We start from the raw sequence: 13,415 nt of genomic DNA, 5'->3' as shown, positions 1-13,415 counted from the left end.
TGTGCCGTCTTTTTCTGTGGAATTACATTGTTGTGAAAAACAGTGTGTCCATAACAGACCAAAGTATTGAGTGATTTTATAGACTCTTAACGTATTTTACCAGTCAAACAGTTTCACTGCTCCCACGTCAAGATGCTGATATGTGAGGGAAGTTGCGCATTCAAAAAGATTGGACCACGAATATGGAAACTGGACGCTATGCATGACGCATGATAGACCCTGGAGTACGTGGAAGTCAAGGACAGAATCCGATGTGTAGTTATGTCACGTTCGCTCTTCCTTAACGTGAGAAACTGATCCAGCCCCATTGAGAGTTGTTAGCTCTGGTACGTGCTCCGTATATTCGCCCAGTCGCTATCTGTCTGACCACTGCCGTAGTCGTAGCTTGCCACGGAAATTCTGCCGACTGCGTCGCTGGAATTAACGTCAGGCAGCGCGAGACGTGGTGTTCGTCTCCTTTTCTAAAATTCAAAAAGAGATCGTTCAAAACATCTCATGTGGTGTTTCGCGAAGAAAAAATCCACGAGTTGCTGGATAATTAAGAAAACAATGGAAGAGAGTAGATGGCAGCACATGGATTGAAACTTGGTTACTTGAGGTAGCCCTACATGTAGCTGCAAGTTTGACACGCATGCCTGATCAAGTCTTTGCTGTAAACTTGCCAAACCCCTTTCGCCTCCAACCACATTTATACCAATATCAGTATGTGATTCGAATTTGTGGAGCTCGGACGAAACTCATTTTGCCTTGGTGATGCCGAAAAAAAGAGCGGAAGAGGAAACAGATATATGGTGTGAAAACAGAACAATATACAATATTTCATGTTGTCCAGTACCGTTAAAAAGCGTTTTCTAATGCAATATACTCATATAAAAAGTAAAACAGTCGTCTGTACCAGTCTCCTAGTGCTTTTACACGCTTAACAGTCACGCTGTGACCAGCTTTTGAATATTGGCAAGTTACGCTAAGTGACGATGTTGTGCTTGTTAACACTACTTTTAGATACGAATTATATTGTAAGCATGATATCATGATGGTTGCTAGTCGACCCAAGCCGATTCTCACCTAGTTGTTATTACATTATGTTTCGATTAAGATCATTAAAATATTTAAGAAATAATACGCATCGCTGTGTCTCCCTCGTCTGATGATGTCAGATACATACACGCTTATCTCCCGCCAGTTCTACATCTACATGGTTACTCTGTAGTTCACACTTAAGTGCCTGGCAGAGGGTTCATCACACCATTTTCATACTACTTCTCTACAATTCCACTCTCGAATAGCGCATGGTTAAAAGGAACACGTAAATCTTTCCGTTCGAGCCCTGATTTCTCTTATTTTATTATGATGATCATTTCTCCCTACGTAGGTGGGTGTCAACAAAATATATTCGCATTCTGAAGAGAAAGTTAGTGATTGAAATTTCGTAAATAGATCACGCCGCAAAGAAAACCGCCTTTGTTTCGGTGACTGCCACCCCAAATCGCGTATCATATCAGTGACACTCTCACCCCTGTTGCGCTATAACACAAAACGAGCTGCCCTTCTTTGCACTTTTTCGATGTCCTCCGTCAATCCTACCTGGTAAGGCTCCAATACCGAGCAGCAATATTCCAGCAGAGGGCGGACAAGTGTAATGTAGGCTGTCTCTTTAGTGGGTTTGTTGCATCTTCTAAGTGTTCTGCCAACAAAGCGCAGTCTTTGTTTCACCTTCCCCACAGTATTATCTATGTGGTCTTTTCAATTTAAGTTGCTCGTAATTGTAATTCCTAGGTATTTAGTCGAACTGACAGCCCTTACATTTGTGCGATTTATCGTGTACCCAAAATTTATCGGATTTCTTTTAGTACCCATGTGGATGACCCCGCACTTTTCTTTGTTTAGTGCCAATTGCCACTTTTCGCACCATACAGAAATTCTCTCTAGATCATTTTGTAATTGGAATTGATCATCTGATGATTTTACTAGACGGTAAATTATAGCGTCATCTGCAAACAATCTTAGGGGGCTGCTCAGATTAACACCTAGATCATATATATAAATCAGGAACAGCAGATGGCCTATGACACTACCTTGCGGAACGTCAGATATCACTTCTGTTCTACTCGATGGTTTACCGTCTATCACTACGAACTGTGACCTCTCTGAGAGGAAATCACGAATCCAGTCACACAACTGAGACGATACTCCATATGCATACAATTTGATTAATAGTCGCTTGTGAGGAACGTTATGAAAAATCTACTGGAAATCTAGGAATATGGAATCGATCTGAGATCCCTTGTCGACAGCATTCATTACTTCATGGGAATAAAGATATTTTCTGAATCCGTGTTGGTTATGTATCAATAAGTCATTTTCTTAAGGTGATTCATAATGTTCGAGTACAGTATATGTTCCAAAATCCCACTGCAAATTGAGGTCAGTGATATGGGCCTGTAATTCAGTGGGTTACTCCTATTTCCCTTCTTGAATATTGGTGTGACCTGTGTTACTTTCCAGTCTTTAGGAACAGACCTTTCGCCAAGTGAGCGGTTGTATATGATTGCTAAGAAAGGCGCTATTGTATCTGCATATTCTGAGAGGAACCTGATTGGTATACCATTTGGACCGGAAGACTTGCATTTCTTAAGTGATTTGAATTGTTTCGCAACGCCTAAGATATCTACTTTTATGTCACTCTTGCTAACAGCTGTTCTGGTTTCGAATTCTGGAATATTTACTTCGTCTTCTTTCGTGAGGAATTTCGGAACACTGTATTTAGTAACTCCGCTTTAGTGGCACCATCATCGGTAACATTCCCATCGCTATCACGCAGTGACGGTTTTGACTGCTTTTTGCCACACTCTTTGGGTTTTCTACCATATTTTGAGACAATATTTCACTGTGGAAACTATTAAAAGCATCTCGCATTGACGTCCGCACTAAATTTCGAGGTTCCGTGAAACTTAGCCAGTCTTGGGGATTTTGCGTTCTTCAGAATTTAGCATGCTTTTTTCGTTGCTTCTGCAACAGTGTTCTGAAGTGTTTTGTGTACCGTGGTGGATCAGTCCCGTCTCTTATTAACTTATGCGGTATGAATCTATCTATTGCTGCCGATACTGTACCTTTGAAATTGGCCGGCCGGTGTGGCCATTCGGTTCTAGGCGCTTCAGTCTGCAACCGCGTGACCGCTACGGTCGCAGGTTCGAATCCTGCCTCGGGCATGGATGTGTGTGATGTCCTTAGGTTGGTTAGGTTTAATTAGTTCTAAGTTCTAGGGGACTGATGACCACAGATGTTAAGTCCCTTAGTGCTCAGAGCCATTTGATTTTTTTTTTTTTTAATTTGAGCCGTATCTGGTCTACACTAACATAATTAGCTTGGAAGGAATGGAGACTCTCTCTTAGGAGGGCATCAAGCAAATTTTTATCTGCTGTTTTAAATATATATATTTTGCGTTTATTTTCAGTGGTTTTGGTTGATATGGTTTTGAGCCATAATTTCGTATTGGTCATTGAACTGATGCAAAACTTTCAATTGGTCGCCACATCGGCGACTTGCGTGTCCCTAACCTACCCAAGTTAACAATCCGGGGAAAGGAGACACACAGTTTACAGTAGAACCCGAACCACGTGTAGTTTCCGGCGACGCCTCACATCGTTTAGTGGTGTAGGGTGAGTTAAAACTCAAAGTAAAAAATCCCTGGTCCTGCCGGAATTCGATCCCGCAACCTCTCGGTTTCGTCACGTGCTTTACCGCTAGACTATCAGGTACGACTATTTCGTACATACGGATGTCCAGTCTCTCTCTCGCTCTCTCTCTCTCTCTCTCTCTCTCTCTCTCCCTCCCTCCCTCCTCATCCCCCTCCACCAGACACATTCAAACACACATTACACATTCAGAAATTTTTCTATGGAGTTAAAAGAGTTGTCAGCCAATCATGATTTAAATTTGTGTGTGAAGGTAATTTTTTTAGCTATTAGATTCTTTGCATCACTGGGGCAAACTTTTGGTTAGATCGAAAAGTGTCATATTTAAAGAACAGCATCTTTAACTATCATCTGTACAAAAAAACCTTTATTCTCTACCTGTTTCGTCTTTCAGATCATCATCATAGGAAGAGAAGGAGAAAACATTAGATGGAAAAGCTATTCGTGTTTCTATTAGATGGTTCGAAAGCCCACAGCGTTACAATAAGTACAGATGACCATCTATCATACACAATGACCTTACACAGCATCAAGCTGGTGTTGCAATAATATAGACCAAACGTGAAGGAACTATCATGAAGAATGTTCTCAGGTGACAGTCTTAGACTTAGGTATCACCTCGTTACTTTCACCGTACACTCGATTCACGGTTGATCAACAGCTCAACGCCCGCCTAATATGTCTTTCCGATGTCAACTGGGATCATTCTTCATAATGGTTTCTTCATATTTGGAAAGACAGATTTGACGCGCTTTGTGGTACTTACCATCTGTGACTCGAGTGGACGATGAAAATGAAGAGGTGACATTTAAGTCTACGACCGTTTTGTAGTATTTCCAACACGATTGACCGTGTCTGCGGGGTCTATAAATAATTATCTGGGTTAGCGTGAAGCGGGTGTCTACCATATCCCTTGCTGTTTTGGGATGATGTATATTGGTCAGACCATCAGGACCGTGGAAACCGATGTCCTGAGCGTAAGCGACACACACGCTTAATGGTCATCCAGTGGAATATAACAGCACAGAGATTCTGGCGAGCGGGTTCAGCTGTTGGGACAGTGTTGTTAAGGGAGCAGTTGAGATTAAATTGACAGGTGACCTCATAACTAGCCAACGGCCTTGCCACAGTGGTAACACCGGTCCTCGTCAGATCACCGAAGTTAAGCGCTGTCGGGCTGGGCTAGCACTTGGATGGGTGACCGTCCGGACTGCCGACCGCTGTTGGCAAGCGGGGTGCACTCAGCCCTTGTGGGCAAACCGAGGAGCTACTTGATTGATAAGCAGCGGCTCCGGTCTCTTATACTGACAAAATGGCCGGGAGAGCGCTGTGCTGACCACATGCCCTTCCATATCCGCATCCAGTGACGCCTGTGGGCTAAGGGTGGCACGGCGGCAGTCAGTACGTTGGGCCTTCATGGTCTGTTCGGGCGGAGTTTAGTTTTTTGGACCTTATAAATAGATACGGAATTTTTGCTTGAATTCTACTTAATTTCCAGCTCTAGTCCTGGTCAAACAACAGAGGGAGAGAGTTAATGCCACTTGCTCAACCGCTTGTAGTTAATATTCACGATAGAGAGCTTCTGACGTTGGCCATCGATTGTATAGTGGCGCTAGTTGTTCACAGTGTGTGTGTGTGCGCGCGCGCGCGCGCGCGCGCGCGCCCCGCATGCCGAGGTTTTCAGTTTCCTTGCCCAGGTCTTTGCATTTGTAGTTTGCAAATGACGGTGTGTGCACCTCCAGAATATCGGTAGTTGTTGAAGACGTCATCCGGCTGCACGAAATGCCTTAAAGATGATAACAAGACTCGGTTCCGAGTAATAGGCACTTGCATTTTGGAAACTGTTGGAAGAGGAGAGCGAGACACTTGGAAAGTATGGAACTAGCGAAAACTGTTGTTGTCTGGATTCAAAAATGCAAGGTGAGATTGTAATGTGATATGCATGAGATGTGAGACAACAGAGCCTCAGAACTTTATGTTAGTCACTGCCCTCATTGCCGGAAAAAAGACAGTTGATATCGCAAAAATGTATATGCGAAATGTCGTGAATTACAGCTGTACCCGTATGTTTTTGAAATTTTCGGTTTCCTTATAATGAAAGTCGTTACGGAATTTGTTGTGCAAGAAACAGAGCTGAACAATAACAAAAAATATGAAAGGAAGTGCTGAATCTACGAAAGTGCCCAAAATTGCTTTGCTAAGAGTCGAACACTCGAAGTGTGAGGCAATGAGCCACCTGTGAGTCACTTGTGTATCACTTCAAAATAGTGAAATTATGGAATATTTTTAACGATTACTTTTTTTGGGGGGTTGAAACATTAGTGATGTGGAATATAGATATAAAATAATGTACCATTTTAGCTTAGGACGAGTAAACTATTTAATAATCCATCAGTTTAACTTAATAGAATGAATGAATTTTTCCGATTTATTCTCGACAAAATATGAATTTCTCATCGTTTCAAAAATAGGCTACCTTCGCCATTTTGATTGTTTACCTGAGCTTAAACTAGCATAAATGGGTTACTTCCTCCATACTGGAGAACTCTGGTAATACTGTACATGGGAGAAGTTATCTGACAACAATGCACAGTCCTATCTGGGTCGACCGTCCTCTGGTCTCACCCATTCCGCCATTCATTTATAAAGGAGACCTTTAGTTCGACAGGGAAGCAAGATGCAACCTAGCATTTTTCATTGTTTTACGTTACCCACAGATATTACACCACTCTCATATTTTTATCAGATAAAATGTTATCACAGACACAAAGACATGTTACTCGACTGTAACACATCAATAACTTTTGCTGAACTTCGTACAGTATGAGGATCATTTGTAGCGAAATTGTTTGTAGATTGTCATTTGTTGTAGCCTGTCGACAGAGCTTGCAGACGAAGTCCTATTCTTTAGTTATCACGTAGTAACTGAGCTGCTACCTACTGGATTGTCGGCATGAAAATTAGTCAGTTACAGCATACTTTATTTGCCGCAATTTTTATTAAGAACCGCGGAATACAGGCTAACCGAGAGCTTCTCGTACCTTTCTTGATCTAGTACAAAATGGGAGATACATAGTTGTTTTGTTGGTATCCATTCAAGAAAGAGTAGCTGAACTCCAAGTACTGTGGAGAACAGTGCATGACCGCACTGAAAAAGGATGTGAAAATGAAATTATCTATACCAATGTTTATGAATGAGTTATGTGCTAGCGATACGGGGCAACGAGTTGCGGTCTACCGTGTTTTTTCGCTATAATTTCAAAATGCTGTCTCTCGGTCAAAGTTATTATTTTCTGGCAAATGTACGATATATCTCAGTTGAGACAAGAAGAACGTGGTTTTTATTTCTAAGAAAATTACCACTACGTGCTAGAGGTGGAAAGGAAACTGTCTGTATATTGAGCAAGCAATAAAGGAAACAAAAGAAAAATTCGGAGTAGGTATTAAAATCCATGGAGAAGAAATAAAAACTTTGAGGTTCGCTGATGACATTGTAATTCTGTCAGAGACAGCAAGGGACTTGGAAGAGCAGTTGAACGGAATGGACAGTGTCTTGAAAGGAGGGTATAAGATGAACATCAACAAAAGCAAAACAAGGATAATGGAATGTAGTCGAATTAAGTCGGGTGATGCTGAGGGAATTAGATTAGGAAATGAGACACTTAAAGTAGTAAAGGAGTTTTGCTATTTGGGGAGCAAAATAACTGATGATGGTCGAAGTAGAGAGGATATAAAATGTAGACTGGCAATGGCAAGGAAAGCGTTTCTGAAGAAGAGAAATTTGTTAACATAGAGTATAGATTTAAGTGTCAGGAAGTCATTTCTGAAAGTACACTCCTGGAAATGGAAAAAAGAACACATTGACACCGGTGTGTCAGACCCACCATACTTGCTCCGGACACTGCGAGAGGGCTGTACAAGCAATGATCACACGCACGGCACAGCGGACACACCAGGAACCGCGGTGTTGGCCGTCGAATGGCACTAGCTGCGCAGCATTTGTGCACCGCCGCCGTCAGTGTCAGCCAGTTTGCCGTGGCATACGGAGCTCCATCGCAGTCTTTAACACTGGTAGCATGCCGCGACAGCGTGGACGTGAACCGTATGTGCAGTTGACGGACTTTGAGCGAGGGCGTATAGTGGGCATGCGGGAGGCCGGGTGGACGTACCGCCGAATTGCTCAACACGTGGGGCGTGAGGTCTCCACAGTACATCGATGTTGTCGCCAGTGGTCGGCGGAAGGTGCACGTGCCCGTCGACCTGGGACCGGACCGCAGCGACGCACGGATGCACGCCAAGACCGTAGGATCCTACGCAGTGCCGTAGGGGACCGCACCGCCACTTCCCAGCAAATTAGGGACACTGTTGCTCCTGGGGTATCGGCGAGGACCATTCGCAACCGTCTCCATGAAGCTGGGCTACGGTCCCGCACACCGTTAGGCCGTCTTCCGCTCACGCCCCAACATCGTGCAGCCCGCCTCCAGTGGTGTCGCGACAGGCGTGAATGGAGGGACGAATGGAGACGTGTCGTCTTCAGCGATGAGAGTCGCTTCTGCCTTGGTGCCAATGATGGTCGTATGCGTGTTTGGCGCCGTGCAGGTGAGCGCCACAGTCAGGACTGCATACGACCGAGGCACACAGGGCCAACACCCGGCATCATGGTGTGGGGAGCGATCTCCTACACTGGCCGTACACCGCTGGTGATCGTCGAGGGGACACTGAATAGTGCACGGTACATCCAAACCGTCATCGAACCCATCGTTCTACCATTCCTAGACCGGCAAGGGAACTTGCTGTTCCAACAGGACAATGCACGTCCGCATGTATCCCGTGCCACCCAACGTGCTCTAGAAGGTGTAAGTCAACTACCCTGGCCAGCAAGATCTCCGGATCTGTCCCCCATTGAGCATGTTTGGGACTGGATGAAGCGTCGTCTCACGCGGTCTGCACGTCCAGCACGAACGCTGGTCCAACTGAGGCGCCAGGTGGAAATGGCATGGCAAGCCGTTCCACAGGACTACATCCAGCATCTCTACGATCGTCTCCATGGGAGAATAGCAGCCTGCATTGCTGCGAAAGGTGGATATACACTGTACTAGTGCCGACATTGTGCATGCTCTGTTGCCTGTGTCTATGTGCCTGTGGTTCTGTCAGTGTGATCATGTGATGTATCTGACCCCAGGAATGTGTCAATAAAGTTTCCCCTTCCTGGGACAATGAATTCACGGTGTTCTTATTTCAATTTCCAGGAGTGTATTTGTATGGAGTGTAGCCATGTATGGAAGTGAAACGTGAACGATAAATAGTTTAGACAAGAAGAGAATAGAAGCTTTCGAAATGTGGTGCTACAGAAGAATGCTGAAGATTAGATGGGTAGATCACATAACTAATGAGGAGGTATTGAATAGAGTTGGGGAGAAGAGGAGCTTGTGGCACAACTTGACTAGAAGAAGGGACCGGTTGATGGGACATGTTCTGAGACATCGAAGGATCACCAATTTAGTATTGGAGGGCAGCGTTGAGGGTAAAAATGGTAGAGGGAGACCAAGAGATGAATACACTAAGCAGATTCAGAAAGATGTAGGCTGCAGTAGTTACTGGGAGACGAAGAAGCTTGTACAGGATAGAGTAGCATGGAGAGCTGCATCAAACCATTCTCAGGACTGAAGACCACAACAACAACAACTGTCGTAACCAAACTTGATCGTCTGCAAATATTGCGGCTGTAACGGTTTGCATGCGAAATATTAGCAAAAGACAAAGTTAAGGGGCAGTCGAATTTTCACATAGGTCAACGCGTTTGAATGTTTGTTATTTACTGAGTAGATTGTGTTATGTGTCGTGCAAGAAGGAAAACGTCTACCAGCGCGACTAGGACAGCGACAATATCGAGCCCTATTGAAGTTGTGGTTTATTGCGCCGCGATAGTGCTATTCACGTTTTTCGAGGTCCCACTTTGAGGTTCGCCGATGACATTGTAATTCTGTCAGAGACAGCAAAGGACTTGGAAGAGCAGTTGAACGTAATGGACAGTGTCTTGAAAGGAGGATATAAGATGAACATCAACAAAAGCAAAACGAGGATAATGGAATGTAGTCGAATTAAGTCGGGTGATGCTGTGGGAATTAGATTAGGAAATGAGACACTTAAAGTAGTAAAGGAGTTTTGCTATTTAGGGAGCAAAATAACTGATGATGGTCGAAGTAAAGAGGATATAAAATGTAGACTGGCAATGGGAAGGAAAGCGTTTCTGAAGAAGAGAAATTTGTTAACATCGAGTATAGATTTAAGTGTCAGGAAGTCGTTTCTGAAAGTATTTGTATGGAGTGTAGCCATGTATGGAAGTGAAACATGGACGATAAATAGTTTGGACAAGAAGAGAATAGAAGCTTTCGAAATGTGGTGCTACAGAAGAATGCTGAAGATTAGATGGGTAGATCACATAACTTATGAGGAGGTGTTGAATAGAATTGGGGAGAAGAGGAGTTTGTGGCACAACTTGACAAAAAGAAGGGACCGGTTGGTAGAACATGTTTTGAGGCATCAAGGGATCACAAATTAGCATTGGAGGGCAGCGTGGAGGGTAAAAATCGTAGAGGGAGACCAAGAGATGAATACACTAAACAGATTCAGAAGGATGTAGGTTGCAGTAAATACTTTGAGATGAAGAAGCTTGCACAGGATAGAGTAGCATGGAGAGCTGCATCAAACCAGTCTCTGGACTGAAGACCACAACAACAACAAAATTCATGACTTAATATACTACATCTCATTAAAAACCCTCAAAATAGGTTTACTGTTGGCACAGCCTTAACATATACTGACGTCCGATTTAACTTTACTACAGTATACGATACTGAGTTAATTAGCATATCTGACGAATGTGCTATCATCTAGCAGGATTTATGCCGAGCGAACAGGGATAAAAGTTTCACTACACAGGATCTCATTGCTACACTCCGCACGAAACGCAACACCGCTCCTGGTCACGATCGTGTCACCTACCGTCACCTTCGTGAAGCTCCTGTCTCTTTCCTCTCCATCCTGGCCAGGCTCTACAATGTAGTCCTGTCCCCCGGTTACTACCCCGACTTGTGGAAAACCTCCCGTATCCTGATGTTCCTTAAACCTGGCAAACCGCCGTCCGCCGTCTCCTCCTACGGTCCCATCAGCCTTACCTCGGTCTTCAGTAAGGTCCTGGAATTTATCCTCACCCGTCGCATCCATCAGCATCTCCGCCAGCACTGCCTCTTCCCGTTACCCAGTGTGGCTTTCAGCCGTCCTTCTCTTCCGACGATCTTCTCCTTCACCTCACTCATCTCCTTTCCGACCAGCTTAATTCCCGTCGCTCCGCAATCTTCCTCTCCCTGGACCTCGAACGAGCTTATGACCGCGTATGGCATTCTGGTCTCCTCTTCAAGCTCAAAACCTTTGCCCTTCCCATTAACTACGTCTGTCTGATCGGCTCCTTTCTCTCCCACCGTCCTTCCTATGTCACCATCCATAACACCGACTCCTACACCTTTTTCCCCTCCGCCGGTGTGCCCCAAGGCTCCGTCCTCTCCCCCCTTCTGTACCTTCTGTATACGGCGGACATGCCGCCGCCGTCACCCCCATCCACCTCCTCCAGATTGCCGATGACACCGCCTTCCTTGCCCTTGCCCCCACACTGCAGCGCTCCCAACACCTTCTCCAATCCCATCTTGACCGGTTCACCGCTTGGTGCAACCAGTGGTTGCTCAAGGTCAATCCCTCCAAAACCCAGGCGATCATTGTAGGCAAAACCACCCCTTCCTTCCGCCTCCTTGATTTCTATATCACCATCTATGGCCGTCCTATCGCCCTCACTCCCACCCTTAAGTACCTTGGCGTCACCCTCGACCGTCGCCTCTCCTGAACTCCCCATCTCCGGACGATCCAAGCCAAGGCACGCTCCCGACTCCATCTCCTCAAGCTCCTTTCCGGCCGTACGTGGGGTCTGGACCCCTCCACCATCCTCCACACCTATAAATCCCTCATCCGCCCTATCCTTTGTTACGCCCATCCGGCCTTGATCTCCGCCCCCCCCCCCTACCTTTTATAAATCCCTCCAAATCCTTGAACGCCATGCTCTCCGCCTCGCCTATCGCATCCGTCTCCCCTCCCCCACGCGGATCCTGTATGATCTCATCCCCTTCCCCCACCTCCTCCTTTTCCTTGAAAGGATACGGATCCTGTACACCTCCTGCAAACTGGATCCTCCTCATCCGCTTGTCTCACCCACTCACCCATCCTCTCCCACCCCCGCCCGCTGCTGCACCTGTATTCCCATGTCCCATCCGGTCTCCATCTCTCCACCCTCCTTACCCTTTCCCAAGGTGGCTTCCGCCAGCTCCCCCTCCCTGATGATGTCCTCCTCCCCTCCATCTACCCCTCCTATCAACTTTGATCCTCCCCCCCCACTTCCTGTGTCCTTTCCTTTAGGCACCCTCCCTCCCTTCTCTCTCCTTTCCCCCCCTTCCTCCACCCCTCTTCCCCCAGGCTTCCCCTCCCCCTTCCTCCCTTCCCCCCTATCTCCACTGCCCGTGGCATCTCTGTTCTCCCCTCGCCCTCTCCCACCCCCCGTCCTCCTCTCTTGGCAGGTCCCCGGACTCGCACACGCTACGTGGACTTTCGCGCGCCGGAGATCATCGTCATCAGTGTCTCATGTGTGTGCCTTCATTTGTGTTTCGTGTTTGTTTGCCATCACGCCACCACTGTTCATGTGTGCCGTCGCCATCATCCATGTTTTGTGCACCGTGTCAACTAGTGTTAGTGATGTTTCTCATCCAGCTTGAACGGCTCCATGTGTTTTTTGTTTTTCAAGTGTCTACATTTTTTGCCCACCATTTTGATTGTATTCTCTGTGCCACTTCCGTGTATTACTTATTGTACAACTCAAGGCTGAAGAGCGGTGTACTCTGCTGCTGACAGCCCGCTTTGTGTAAGGTGATCAAAATCACAATAAAGAGAAAAAAAAAAAAAAGGATGAAAGTTTGCTGCAGTGTGCTACCACCTGGTGGCACTGATGTAAACTTCTGGTTCAGTGGCAAGGGCTGGTTGTGCACATCGTGAACCGTGCACATTGTTTATCAAATCCGTATGTATTTGTCCTGTAAGGCAACGCGAGTTACACATGAGCAGAAGCTCCTTAAAATGTGCACAACTGAAGGTGTGCTCGCGACCCTGATTCTAAGTTTCACGGAGTCCAGAGGAACAGTAGAGCAATGAATTTAAATGCCGCATCTTTCAAACTGCAAATCTATGTTACATTTAACAGCATTCAAAGAAAAATAACCAATAAATCCACAAGGTGTCGAAAGTTAGGGTCTTCACGTGCTCTTGTGTTCTTATACAGCAGCCGCAACTGCTCTTGTGCTACCTGCATTTCTTGGTTCCTCGTTTCTTGGATATTTCTGTCATTAGAAAGTTCTCTGGCCATTGGGTGCTGCCACAGTCAAAATAATTCGGTCAGCTTTCGAATACGACGGTGAGTATGTCGAAGTCTGCAAAGCTTGTGTCAAAACTGTTTCGTATTTTTCGTTATTAAACAGAGTAATGTAAAGTTATCACAGCAGTAGTGAACAGAGAAATCCTAAAGAAAATAAATAGCTATTTCGTTTAAAATAAAGCTGCTAAAGCGGTTAATGAAAAACGGATGTTGAAAATGAAAATTTGCCAACTCTACACACTGGATGATCA

General features: G+C 45.4%; 1 protein-coding gene and 1 pseudogene across 1 annotated transcript in view; both read left to right on the top strand.

Annotated features, from left to right (window-relative positions):
- Window positions 1-13,415, top strand: part of LOC126248441 (leucine-rich repeat and death domain-containing protein 1) — a 198,637-nt gene that overhangs the window by 115,241 nt on the left and 69,981 nt on the right. The gene's annotated exons all lie outside the window — the stretch shown is intronic.
- On the top strand, window positions 4,807-4,924 carry LOC126203016 (5S ribosomal RNA; annotated as a pseudogene).

The sequence above is a fragment of the Schistocerca nitens genome, chromosome 1 (assembly GCF_023898315.1).
Source record: "Schistocerca nitens isolate TAMUIC-IGC-003100 chromosome 1, iqSchNite1.1, whole genome shotgun sequence".
NCBI classification, from domain to species: domain Eukaryota; kingdom Metazoa; phylum Arthropoda; class Insecta; order Orthoptera; family Acrididae; genus Schistocerca; species Schistocerca nitens.
This window is presented reverse-complemented; position numbering and strand designations above follow the sequence as displayed.